This window comes from Narcine bancroftii, chromosome 12 (assembly GCF_036971445.1).
Source record: "Narcine bancroftii isolate sNarBan1 chromosome 12, sNarBan1.hap1, whole genome shotgun sequence".
Classification (NCBI taxonomy): Eukaryota; Metazoa; Chordata; class Chondrichthyes; order Torpediniformes; family Narcinidae; genus Narcine; species Narcine bancroftii.
In genome coordinates, this window is record NC_091480.1 from 78112702 (window position 1) to 78125377 (window position 12676).

The window sequence follows — 12676 nt, forward strand, 5'->3', positions numbered from 1 at the left end:
CAACAGCAAGAAAACTAAGGAGCTGATTGCTGACTTCAGGAAAGGAAAACCAAAGGAGTACGAACCAGTGATCATTGGGAGATCAGAGGTGGAGAGAGTGAGCACATTTAAGTTCTTGGGAGTCATTATCTTGGAGGATTTTTCCTGGACCCAATACACAACTGATATCATGAAGAAAACATGTCAGCTCCTCTGCTTCCTAGGGAGTTTGCGAAGGTTTGGCATGACATCGGAAACCCTGGGAAATTTCTATATATGTGTGCTGGAAAGTGTGCTAATGGCTGCATCGTAGTCTGGTATGGGGACACCAATGCCCCTGAGTGTAAAGCCCTGCAAAAGACAGTGGACACAGCCCAGGACATCACAGGCAAAACCCTCCCCACCATCTTTCTTCTCTTCTTTGGCTTGGCTTCGCGGACGAAGATTTATGGAGGGGGTAAATGTCCACGTCAGCTGCAGGCTCGTTTGTGGCTGACAAGTCCGATGCGGGACAGGCAGACACGGTTGCAGCGGTTGCAGGGGAAAATTGGTTGGTTGGGGTTGGGCGTTGGGTTTTTCCTCCTTTGCCTTTTGTCAGTGAGGTGGGCTCTGCGGTCTTCTTCAAAGGAGGTTGCTGCCCGCCGAACTGTGAGGCGCCAAGATGCACGGTTTGAGGCGTTATCAGCCCACTGGCGGTGGTCAATGTGGCAGGCACCAAGAGATTTCTTTAGGCAGTCCTTGTACCTTTTCTTTGGTGCACCTCTGTCACGGTGGCCAGTGGAGAGCTCGCCATATAACACGATCTTGGGAAGGCGATGGTCCTCCATTCTGGAGACGTGACCCACCCAGCGCAGCTGGATCTTCAGCAGCGTGGACTCGATGCTGTCGACCTCTGCCATCTAGAACATCTACAAAGAACTGTGGTGTGCTGTAAGACAGAATCAGACACACACACAAGGTAAAGACTGAACATCAGGCTTTAATTCACAAAAACCTCCACAGAGCCAGGCTGACTGTGGCTGCAGCAACTCAGTGTGAGGCCTCGGGAGGCCGGCACAGGTTTATATCGCGGAGGGTGATTGACACCCGACCGGGTGGGGCCTGATCCATTCAGGCCGACTGATTGGCAGCCGGCCAGGTGTTGTCCTGTCCCCTTACACTCCTGCAGGTACAGAGGTTGCACCCTGCAGTAGGCCAGTGGTGTACCACCACAAGAACACACTGCAGTTGTAGAGCAGCAGCAATCATCAAGGATCCACACTACCCAGCACACACTCTGTTCTTGCTGCTTACATCAGGAAAGAGGTATAGGGCCACAAGACTCGCACCACCAGGTTCAAGAACCTGCTAGCCATCCACCATCAGACTCCTCAACATCAGGGTTGCACTTTTTTGATTTTTTTTCTCTCTCTGCATTGCACAGCCAGTTTGTTTAATGTGTACATTAAGTCCGTTTTTCTTTGCACTGCCAATAAGTAGTAATTCTGCCTCGCCCACAGGAAAAGGAATCTCAGGGTTGTCTCTGTCATGTATGTTCTCTGACAATAAATCTGGATCATTGACCACTTCTTTCACTTGCTGGGCGCTGTTCATAATGCACTTGCATCCAGTAGCACTTTGTGCTTGTTCCTTGCTGAGATTATCCAGCAAACATACTGTCCTTGTTCACTGCTGGTCCGAACAAACTGCTTCCGATGAGAGTGAGGACCAGGGCTGAGGGGGTGTAATGGGGAGCGGATCTGGTTGCGGTAGGCAGTTGAGGGGGCTACATGGGTGCTGGTGGTATGGACCTCGACCACTCACTGATGCCGAACAGACTTTTTAAAAAAATCTCCTCTTTCCTTTCTACATTTTTTTCAATTTGCGCAACAACTATTTGGCAGCCTTACACACAGCATAATAAATAAAGTGACTGCTTTACGCAGAGGGTAGTGGGTGCGTGAAGCAATCTGTCGAAGGTAGTTGAGGTAGATACTATTGCGACATTCAAGAAATATTTGGATGGATCTATGGATTGGATGGGTTCAGAGGGATAAGGGACAAATGAAGACAGGTGGGACTAGGGTGCGTGGGACATTTTTGTCAATGTGGCAGGTTGGGCCAAAGGGCCTGTATGAGCAGGGAGATATCTATGGTATGCCCCTACCAATCCTACACCGAACCTAAGCCTGCTAGGAGCAGACAAGGGTATACAACCCAATTTGTAGTGCCATCTTCCAAGACAGATGTGTACAGCAACTCATTCTTCCCCGTACAATTAAAGCATGGAATAATCTTCACCCTACCATCCTCACACAGCCAGACCCAATTACATTTAAGGCATTTCTTCTTCAAAAACCTCCTTAAGCCCACCCTCCCCCACCTCCAGTTTAAATTCCAGATGGAATATTTTGGAAGACTAAGAACCAAGAAGCCAAATACGGCAGGCATAGCTCGTGCCTGGGACGTGACTTGTATGGGCAGTGGCGACCCCCCCCCCCAGAGCGTCGCCGCCCCTGACATACAAGAAATGTTCACCACACTTGGTACACTCATCCTCCTTCCTTGTCCTAGTGTTTGCTCTCAATTATACAATTCCAAATACACCAAGGCCAGGTCTCATGAGACCTCCTTGTCGCCATTTATTTTGAACCATTGGCTACCCCTGCCATAGGTGCTATTTTGTGTAGATATGCCCCTGTGTATAACTCGATACAAGTATGCAACTTTTGAACCTTGAAGGCCAAAATGTTGCTTATCCAATTCTTCACATTATAAATACAGGTATTCCCTGACTTATGATCGGACTGAAGGATTGGTCTTATCTCGGAATGGACGCATGTCGGAATTGCGTACATTGGTTAAAAAAAATAAGGAAAAAATATCAAATTTATGTGGTTTATCTTGTATTAGACAAACTATAACAGGGATGCAAGCCATGCAAGAGCCAAAATGTGCATACTTACCTTGTTAATCGGCATCTTGGGGTCCGTAGGCTGAGCGCAGCCATCTTGATTACTGTACGCATGCGCATGTCTTTGGTTGGCGCATGCTTGATGGGTTCACGAATTGGAGTTCGGTTGACGTACGCATGAGATTTAAGCACCCTCACGATATTGCATTTTCACCCTTAATTCTTGCACATGAGCCAACCGAACCACTCATGCGCCAACCAAAGACCCGCGCAATAATCAAGATGCCCACTCTCAGTCCCAGGAATTTTGTCCTGAACTTTCATTTGAAATGGTTGGTTACTGTCTTATATTTTGATCATCACCTTTCCCGGAGTATAGTCTTCTCAGTGATAGTCAACATGGCTTTGTGAAGGCTAAGTCGTGCCTCATGAGCCTAAATTAGTTTTTTGAGGGAGTTACAAAATAAATTGATGAAGGTAGGGCAGATGATGTATATATTGATTTTAGTAAGGCATTTAACAAAGTCCCTCATGGTAGACTCATTCAGCAAGTCATGAGGCATGGGATCCATGGAACCTTGGCTGAATGGATTCAGAATTGGCTTGCCTGCAGAAAGAGGAGGATAGTAGTAGATGGAACGTATTCTGCCTGGAGGTCGGTAACTAGTGGAGTTCTGCAGGGATCTGTTCTGGGACCCCTGCTCTTTGTGATTTTTTAAATAAATAACCTGTTTAGGGTAGGTAAATACGTTTGCAGTTGACACACAAGATGGAGGTGTTGTGGGTAATATAGAAGGTTGTCATAGGTAACAACAGGATATAGAGGGGATTCAGTTGGGCAGAAAAGTGGCAGATGGGGTTCAATTTTAATCAGAATTTTGGAAGATCAAACTTGAAAGCAGAGTAGATGGTTAATGGCAGGATTTTTATCAGTGTGGAAGAACAGAGGGACTTTGGGATCCAAATCTATAGATCATGCAGATTGTTAGGGTAGTTAAGAAGGCCTAGGCCTATGGTAAGCAGGGCTTCACTAATTGGAGAATTAATTTCAGGAGTCATGAAGTAATGTTGCAGCTCTATAAACTCTAGTTAGACCACACTTATCACCTCATTAGAGAAAGGACATGGAAACTATGGAGAGGGTGTAGAGGAGATTTACCAGGATGTTCCCTGGATTGGAGTATGTGTCTTATGAGGCAAGGTTAAGAGAGCTATGTTTTTTCTCTTTGGAGTGAAGAACAATGCAGGTTCACAAGGCATAGATAGGATGGACAGCATCACCTTTTTCCCAGGGAGAGAGTAGCAAATGCCAGAGGACATCTGTCCAAGGTGAGCAGAGGAAAGTTTAGAGGAGATGTCATAGGTGTTTTTTTTTTACACAGAGAGTAGTAGGTTCCTGGAATGCATTGTGTGGGGTGGTAGTGGTGGCTGGTATAATAGGGACATTCAAAAGACACATGATGAATGCAACAATGGAGATGCTTCATTCATTCATATGTTCTGGACATGTCGGAGTCTTGAGAAATATTGGAACAAAGTATTTCAAACTTTCTCTGCACTTTTTAAAGTTAATTTTAAACCAAATCCGCCTAACTGCTTTATTTGGTATTGTTGGAGAGAGTGACATAACTTTAGCGGCATCTGATCTGGATGTTTAGCTTTTATTTCTCATGGCTAGACGGGCTAGATGGAGCCTTATCATACTCAATAGCCACCTGACGTCATATCATGTTTACATTTAGAGAAGATCAGATGCTCAATTTTCAATTTGAATGTAAATTTTCAAACATGGTGGGGACCCTTTTGGAATTACTTTTAAAAACTTTGATTTGTGGTGAAGGTATAAATGTTGACTATTGAGGTAAGTTAATCTCTCTGATAAGAATTCTATCTTTTTTCTTTTGGCCAAAGAGCTTCTTTTTTGGTAGTGGGTTTAGATTTTCCTTTTTTATAATAAAATATCAGTACAATATAATCTGTGCGATTAAAATGTGGGGAACCTTGGATGAAATGATACGATTTAAGTGGAACGTATCTTTTTGAATTTTAGCATATATGCATGTTCTCTGTATTTTTGGATGTGAAATTTCAATGTTAATAAAAATATTGAAAAGGGATAAAAAGGCAGGCACATAGATGGAGGAAAAATAGAGGATTATGAGGTAGGAAGAATTTAGTTTATATTGATCATTACATCAATGTTCTTTGTTCTAAATCTTTCTTATTGAGCTCACTCATAGTGTTGAAAGCCTTCTCAATGAGCTATGCGGTTAGCTTTACAATGTTACAACGCCGTGACCTGGGTTCGAATCCGGTGCTGTCTGTAAGGAGTTTGTATGTTCTCCCCGTGTCTGCGTGTGTTTTCTAAAGGGGCTCCGGTTTCCTCCCACCCTTCAAAAATGTACCGGGGGTGTAGATAAATGGGGTGTAAAATGGGCGGCATGGTCTCGTAGGGCTGAATTGGCCTGTTACAGTGCTGTATGTCCACATTTAAAAATTTTAAATTTTCATACTCAGCCATCCCCTCATCTACTTTCACCTTTGGCTTCTTGATCATCCCCAAAGATATTGCACCATTGTTGGTGGCCCGTTACCTCCTTACCTTGAACCACCCTCTCAAATATGACACCTTGATTTAGTGACCCCTCTGTCGTAAAAGGAACATGATGCCAGGCTGCTCCCATTGTTTATTCACTGCAGTTATAGGAGACTGGTGGTGTTGCCCTCAATTTAATGTTGGACCTTTTCTGCCTGTCTGTGGAAGGGGGAAGGAAGGATTCCCTGAGATTTTTCAGAAAGCCAGGTGCTCCACCAATGTTTGGAAGGTGAATGCTGTTCAACTGCTCACTCATCATTGATTATGAGATCACGCTTCTGGATTTCCCCCATCTCATTCCTTTTCTTCTTTCCAGCTCTAATCCTCCAGGGCAGCAATAGATGCATTTTAGTGGCTCACTGACAAAAGGCAAAGGAGGAAAAACCCAACACCCAACCCCAACCAACCAATTTTCCCCTGCAACCGCTGCAACCGTGTCTGCCTGTCCCGCATCGGACTTGACAGCCACCAACGAGCCTGCAGCTGACGTGGACATTTTACCCCCTCCATAAATCTTCGTCTGCGAAGCCAAGCCAAAGAAATTGAAGAAATATTTGGAGGCCTACCTCTCCTCTTCCCCACATGTCTCTCCAGCTCTCGGGTAAGCTGGCTGCCTATTTAGTCAATTGGTGAAATTGGTGCCACATCTGCCAACCCCACCATGAGGTGCTATAAGGCTTTTCTCACTGTGACTTAACGCAGTGTGTGAACTCCATTTATCTCACTGCACCAGGCACCTAAAAAAGGGAGACTGGAGGCTACAAATGTCATCTGGAGCTAAATCCAAACGGCTGGAGGAACTCAATGTTTCAGGCAGCTTGTGTGGGGACAAGGATGGACAATGATTCTTGTTGAAACCCTGCATCAGTCCCTCCACCTCCCAAGATGCTGCTGACCCCAATAGCTTTCTCCAGCAGGTGGACATTCATCTACCGCAGGAGCTTCTGCATCGGGAGTAAAGAGTTTGTACGTTCTCCTCATGTCTTCGTGGGTTTTTCCCAGGGGCTCAGGTTTCCTCCCAACGTTAAAAACATATTGGGGGTGTAGGTTAATTGGGTGTAAATTGGGCGGCACAGGCTCATGGGTTGAAATGGCCTGTTACCATGCTGTATATCTAAATTTAAAAAAAATAAATCATTCTTTTTATTACTTTGTTTTGAAAAGATCGTTTGCAGCAGTATCTGCTCTGGAATTCAAGTTTTCTGCCTTGTGTATCTCATGGGTGGGCCACTGCATAGATTCTATTTTTAAATAAATTTTAGTTAACTTTGGGTCGACATATTTTGCAACTCTGCAAAAAAATTCTGAACTAAACGTTGACCTCAGAGGTGTTGGCTTATGAATCCTAAAATACTGATAACATGCTCTTTAGTTTTGGCACTGAATCGCATCATATGAGGACCTACTTGACTTGCTTTGGAATATAATTGAAAATAAGCCAGGGAAGCCAGCAAAAAAATAACTTTTTCCAGAAGTTATAATAGATTGAGGCACAAGATTCAAGATGTCTTTATTGTCAAGTAATAGTACAGAACATGAGAGGTGAGGTGTTTAAGTTGATGAGAGGCATTGATCATGTGGATAGTCAGAGGCTTTTTTTTCCCAGGGCTGAAATGGTTGCCACAAGAGGACACTGGTTTAAGGTACTGGGGAGTAGGTGCAGAGGAGACGTCAGGGGTAAGATTTTTATGCAGAGAGTGGTGGGTGCGTGAATGGGCTGCCGGCAATGGTAGTGGCGGAAGATACGTTAGGGTCCTTTAAGAAACTTTTGGTTCGGTATATGGAGTTTAGAAAAATAGAGGGCTATGGGAAAGCCTAGTAATTTCTAAGGTAGGGACATGTTTGTCACAACTTTGCGGGCTGAAGGGCCTGTATTGTGCTGTGAGTTTTCTATGTTTCTAGATTGCCTTCAGCCTGCCACAAGGCAGACAAATAGTTGTATTAGTGTCACCCAGTGCCATTTAGAAAGAGAAGCAGAGCCCCTCCAGAGACACTGAGAGTCCGTGGATTTGTCTCCAGTGTTTTTGCAGCCTCTGCACCTGCATAGAGTCCTGTTTAATTCATCGGCAACCTGAGCTCCAGATCCAAACCTTCGACATGATCAAGACGCCTTTAGCGCCCGAGGCCCTTCGGGAACCCATCTTGCCCTCAGAACCCTCTCGAATCCCAGCTTCAATACCTGGTTCCCATGAGCCACAGCCACTGCGGGTCCCCCGACCACAAGTCGCCAGCAGCCTGTGTGGGTCCTTCAGCCGTTGAGCCCCTCGCTGGTCTGCTGCTGCAGTTACCATCCTGTAGGGTCATCCCCTCTGCTCTGGTGCCCTGTGCCCACCCACTGCTCTGTGGAGTCTGCCTCCCCTGGCAGCCACTGCTGAGCACAGACCTCCACGGTTGCAGAATTTTACTTACAGCCGTTTAAAGTCTGTATGGAGCCACCAGGATTAGGACCGGGCGGTTGAGCCCTTTGGAGCAGCACTTTGTCTCTGCTCCTTGCTCTCCGAGACTGCACCAGCGACAGCGCTGTCGTTAAAGCAGCTCTGGCAGGGCTGATATTTTTTTTAAACATTGGAAGAATTTTTTTCCTAAAAGGCAGTTCATGTCCACATTTCACAGATGACTTGAGGTGTGCATTCACAGCACACATCTCAAATCAATTGAGGGATTTATGAATTTTTTGAATACAGAGAGTAGAAGGTTTGAAGCGGTGCATTATTGGAATAAAGTAAGGATGGACCCTGAACATCATCTTAGACAGAGATTTTATCCCTGGTGTGATGGTTTTCACAAGCCTCTTTTGCTTCTCTTGAGTAAAACAAGAAGATACTGTAATTGTAGTCAATACACAAAGGTGCTGTGGAAACTCAGCAGGCCCTGCAGCATTCATAGGAGGCGAAGATATATAACCAACGTTTCAGGTCTGAGCCATTTGTCTAGGTAAGAGCAGAAAGCAGACAGGTGGTTGAATGAAAAGGCAGGAGGCGGAAAAAAGAAGGGGTGGGGGAGGAGCATAAGCCAACAGTCAAGAGGCAATAATTGAACATGAACAGGAGGGCAGGAGAGAAAATCTGTGAATCGATGGGGGATGGGGTTGCTCTGTGAATATAGAGCTAGAGAAAAGGAGACATTGGGATAGGGAAATGGAAAGACGGGGGGGGGGGGGGGGGGTGGGGTAATGGAAAACTGGAGGTCAATGCTAATGTCATCTGGTTGGAGGGGTGCCCAGATGGAACAAGAGGTGTAAAGGGATGTCTCTCCCTTCCCCCACTTCTGAGATAAAGACTGTGACCAATCATCCTATCTCTGCCACTCATGATTTTATTAATCTCTACAAGGTTACATCAAATCATGGAGCACAGAACAGACCCTTTGACCCATCTGGTCCATACCAACCAATGTGGGTTTCTGGGCTCAACCCACTTGCCTGCACTTTGTCCATATCCCTCTAAATCCCTCTGCCCCATTAATCTGCCCAAATGGCTCTTGAATATTGTGGCTGCTTCAGCCTCCCAGGCTGTAGGGGGAAAAAGCCCCAGCCCATCCAATTTCCACTTGGAACTCAAGCCCTCTGGTCCCAGGAGCATCCTCATGAATCTTTCCTGCACCCTTTATTCCAAATGCGTTGGTGCCAATGTCTTGTACAGTTGTAGGATGATGTCCTAACTCCTGCACTCTATGCCCTGACTGATGATGGCAGATTGCCAAACACTGCTTTCACCACCTTGTCCAGCCATTTCCCCACTCTCAGGAAAGTGCAGTTGAAATCCCCCCCGCCCCCCACCCCCCCCCCCCCCCGTCTTCTCTCCTTTCCTCGTCTCCATTTGCACAGACATGATGAATTCTCACGTAATGCCTTATCACATCCAATTAACACCTTTTGTTGGTCTGGATTCCTCCCCCATTATGTATTCTGAGACTTTCTGATATATCCTGCTTCCGCCTTTTCTGATTTTTCCTTGAAGAAGAGCTCAGGCCCGAAACGTCAGCAATATATCTTTGTCACCTTTAGATGCTGAAAAGACTAGCTGAGTTCCTCCAGCATTTTGGTGTGTTTACTACAATCACAGCATATCATGTTTCACTCAGTTGAATCCCAGGGTCTCTGTTCAGCATTCCCCATTACCCTACCATTGACTGAGCTGTGGTTTAATTTCCCAACAATGGCTCTACATGCCCCCCATGACTAAAGGCCGACGTGGTTAGCAGAACACTCTTACAGTGCCAGCAGGGGTTTGAATCCACCACTGTCTGTAAGGAGTTTGTACGTTCTCCCTGTGTCTGTGTGGGTTTCCTCTGGGGACTCCGGTTTCCTCCCACCCGTCAAAATGTAGCAGGGGTTGGGATTGTCAGTCAATTGGGTGTAAATGGGCAGCACAGGCTCAAGGGCCAAATGGCCTGTTACCGTGCTGTATGTACTGTTATGAGCCCAAAGGACCCCAAAACCCAGCAGCAATAGATATTCACCAAGATAAGTGGCTTTCAAAACATGTTATTTTTAATCAACTTCAAATATGAAAATAGAATCAAACTTTAACTTAACTCTATTCTTATACTATACTCTATTCTAACCCAAATTACCCCCTTCTAATTCTAAGTGCACGTGTATGTAATGTGTGTGTGTGTGTGTGGATTTAAGAAATGTTCTTTGGTTCACAGTTCAATCTCACTTCTCCTTCTTCCAAGTTCTCTGGTTGCAGGGAATCACCATACTGTGCACAGAATTTAACATGTATAAAGTTCACCAGGCCTGGTGCTTGAAAGGTAAATGTTTACCACTCAGGAAGGTTCTTGTAGGGTTTGCAGAGATATTTGTTGCTCTAGGATTTGTACAACTAAAATACCACCACTAGTCACCTCAAGGTCTCACTAATGAAACTTGCCCCATCAGGGCTTTTCAGATGGTAACCTCTTTCTTCAAGCTACCACAGAGTTCCATTCCTTCCTCTATTTCAAGAGAAACATCAGACAGATAGCACTTCCAGCCATCTACTGCTCTGGAACTTGCTTTCATCAGTTTCAAACAGTTTTCCCTGGATTGCACTTTTCAGTTACTTGTCAGTGTCCCACCCACTGACTGACTGAGCTGTTAACTCAACTCTCTCTCTCTTCCAATTGAAACTCCAAAGAGAGCGTGTGACTCATGTCTTGCAAAACTCCACCTTCCCAAGCAAAACAACAGAAGTTATTTCTTCTGCTCCTATCTGTTGTTAGATAAACAAAGTCCAGGAGTGATCTTTCTATGAGCACTTTGCAGAAAGGATACTGATAGACAGCATGACTCCAGCAAGACAATGGTCAAGCATTTTATGATCAGTTCAATTAACACCTACTTGTGAAAGGTGCTTACATTCTCCAGAGATCCTGCAATGTGAATTCTTCAGTAGGCACTTTCAGGTGGCCAATTGCCCTGCATGTAAAGCCGCATGTTTAGGCAATATGCGGCTGTTTTGAGGCCACCTGAATGTGCAGGAGGTGCTCTTGAGGCGAGCTACGTAACCCTCCTCCGAGAGGGATAATCAGCTCAGCTCAGTGGCTCCCCCCAGCCACCTGTATGCAGCTAGCTGAAAGCGGATGTTAAAGGGTCAGGCTGCTGATCACAGCTGACACTGGGCAGGAGCCGGAGTGGGCTCGGAGCCGCATCCTGTGCAGCTGTGTCCTTCAGATGGCCAGCGTTGCGCTTTAAACGCTGCCACCTGAATGGCAATTTAAAGGGCCACTTCTGCTTCTTCAGGTGCATTCTTAGTGGAGAATGCACCTGAAAAAGCCTAGTCTTTCAAATAAGATCTGTGTTAAAATGTGTGTATGTATGTGACCTATCTCTAAATCTTATAAATTCTCCCCAAATATTAATATTGTTACGCTAAAAAATTAATTTTTTAAAATCTACTCCATCAATGCCTCTCATCTCATAATTTTATAAATTCCTATCACATTACCTCTTATGCTCCTGAGCAAACAATTCAAGTTTGTCCTTGTGGGTAATACCCTCTAAATTTAAATTTATAATAAATAGGCAGCCAGCTTACCCAATAGCTGGAGTCACGTGTGAGGAACAGTGTGGGGGAGGGGAGGTAGGCCTCCCAATATTTCTTCAATAGCAGTCACTAAAATACATCTATTGCTGGCCTGGAGGACTGCATTGAACCAGAGATGGAAAGAAGAGAAAGGGTGAGACGAGGGCAACCCAAGAGCGAGATTTTAAACATCAAACAAGATTAAAATAATTTTTGAGAGGATCTCGGAACAGGAGAATGTTGGCTGAGGAGGACTGGAGGAGGACTGACTTGCATTTCCACATTGACCCCTCAAAATTCTTCTGATGTAGACACTGTGATGATGAAGGGAGTCGAGGAGAATGTATGAGATGAACTTGTTCGAATAAAACAGGACAAATGTTGATGGACAGCAGACTTGGAGAGTGTGCTGGGATTTTTGGGCACCAGGTTCCCAATTCTGCTATGTGTAGGGTACAAAATCTGGCACTATATTTTGTGAAATATGTGCGTTCCAAGAGATTTTTGTAAAAGTGGACAATATTCTGCACAACTGTGTCATTAGCACCTTAAAAAAAATTAATCCAGAGTTCAATTAACTGCATGATTTCACAATATCAATTGAGGCAAAAGTTGAGAGTTAGGAAGCTCACTGAGTAGTTGGCCGGTTTTATAAATCTGGGATATATTGTGGGGATCCTATTAGCAATGCTAAGGGGCAAGAGAAGGCCACTCAGCCCCTCGAGCCTGTCCTGCCATTCACTGATTTTGTGGTTGATTTGTATCCAAATGCCCTTTACTGTATTCACAAGCAAGTCGAACTGTCATTTTAAGTCTCTTCATCCAGAGAGCCCTTTTAAAACACAAGATCATGAAATGAAATCTACCTTTCAACGGCTCCGTTAATTAGCTGGAAATTGTGTTGTGGCCTCCCAATCCCCTCAGCTTCTCTGTCAGTCAGGTGTCCTCCGTGGTGACAGCAGTAATCGCAGGAGCATCAATGGGTCTACTTCACTTCACTTCCTCTGCTGTTGTCACTGCTCGTTTAGTACATCTGCAAAGCAGAATAGTCTAAGGAAATGTCATCGGAGAAAGCAGGTGATCATAAACCGTTGTTGCATCTTTGCTTAAGGCCACATGGGGAAAATAGCGTAGCACTGTAGTTGCTACATTACAGGAGAGATGTGGAGGCTTTGAAGAGGGGGCAGAGGAGGTTCA

The 12676-nt window shown here is 45.1% G+C and overlaps 1 protein-coding gene across 6 annotated transcripts in view; it reads left to right on the plus strand.

The window, feature by feature from the left end:
- LOC138747620 (SRC kinase signaling inhibitor 1-like) overlaps positions 1 to 12676 on the plus strand; it is a 227458-nt gene that overhangs the window by 81268 nt on the left and 133514 nt on the right. The gene's annotated exons all lie outside the window — the stretch shown is intronic.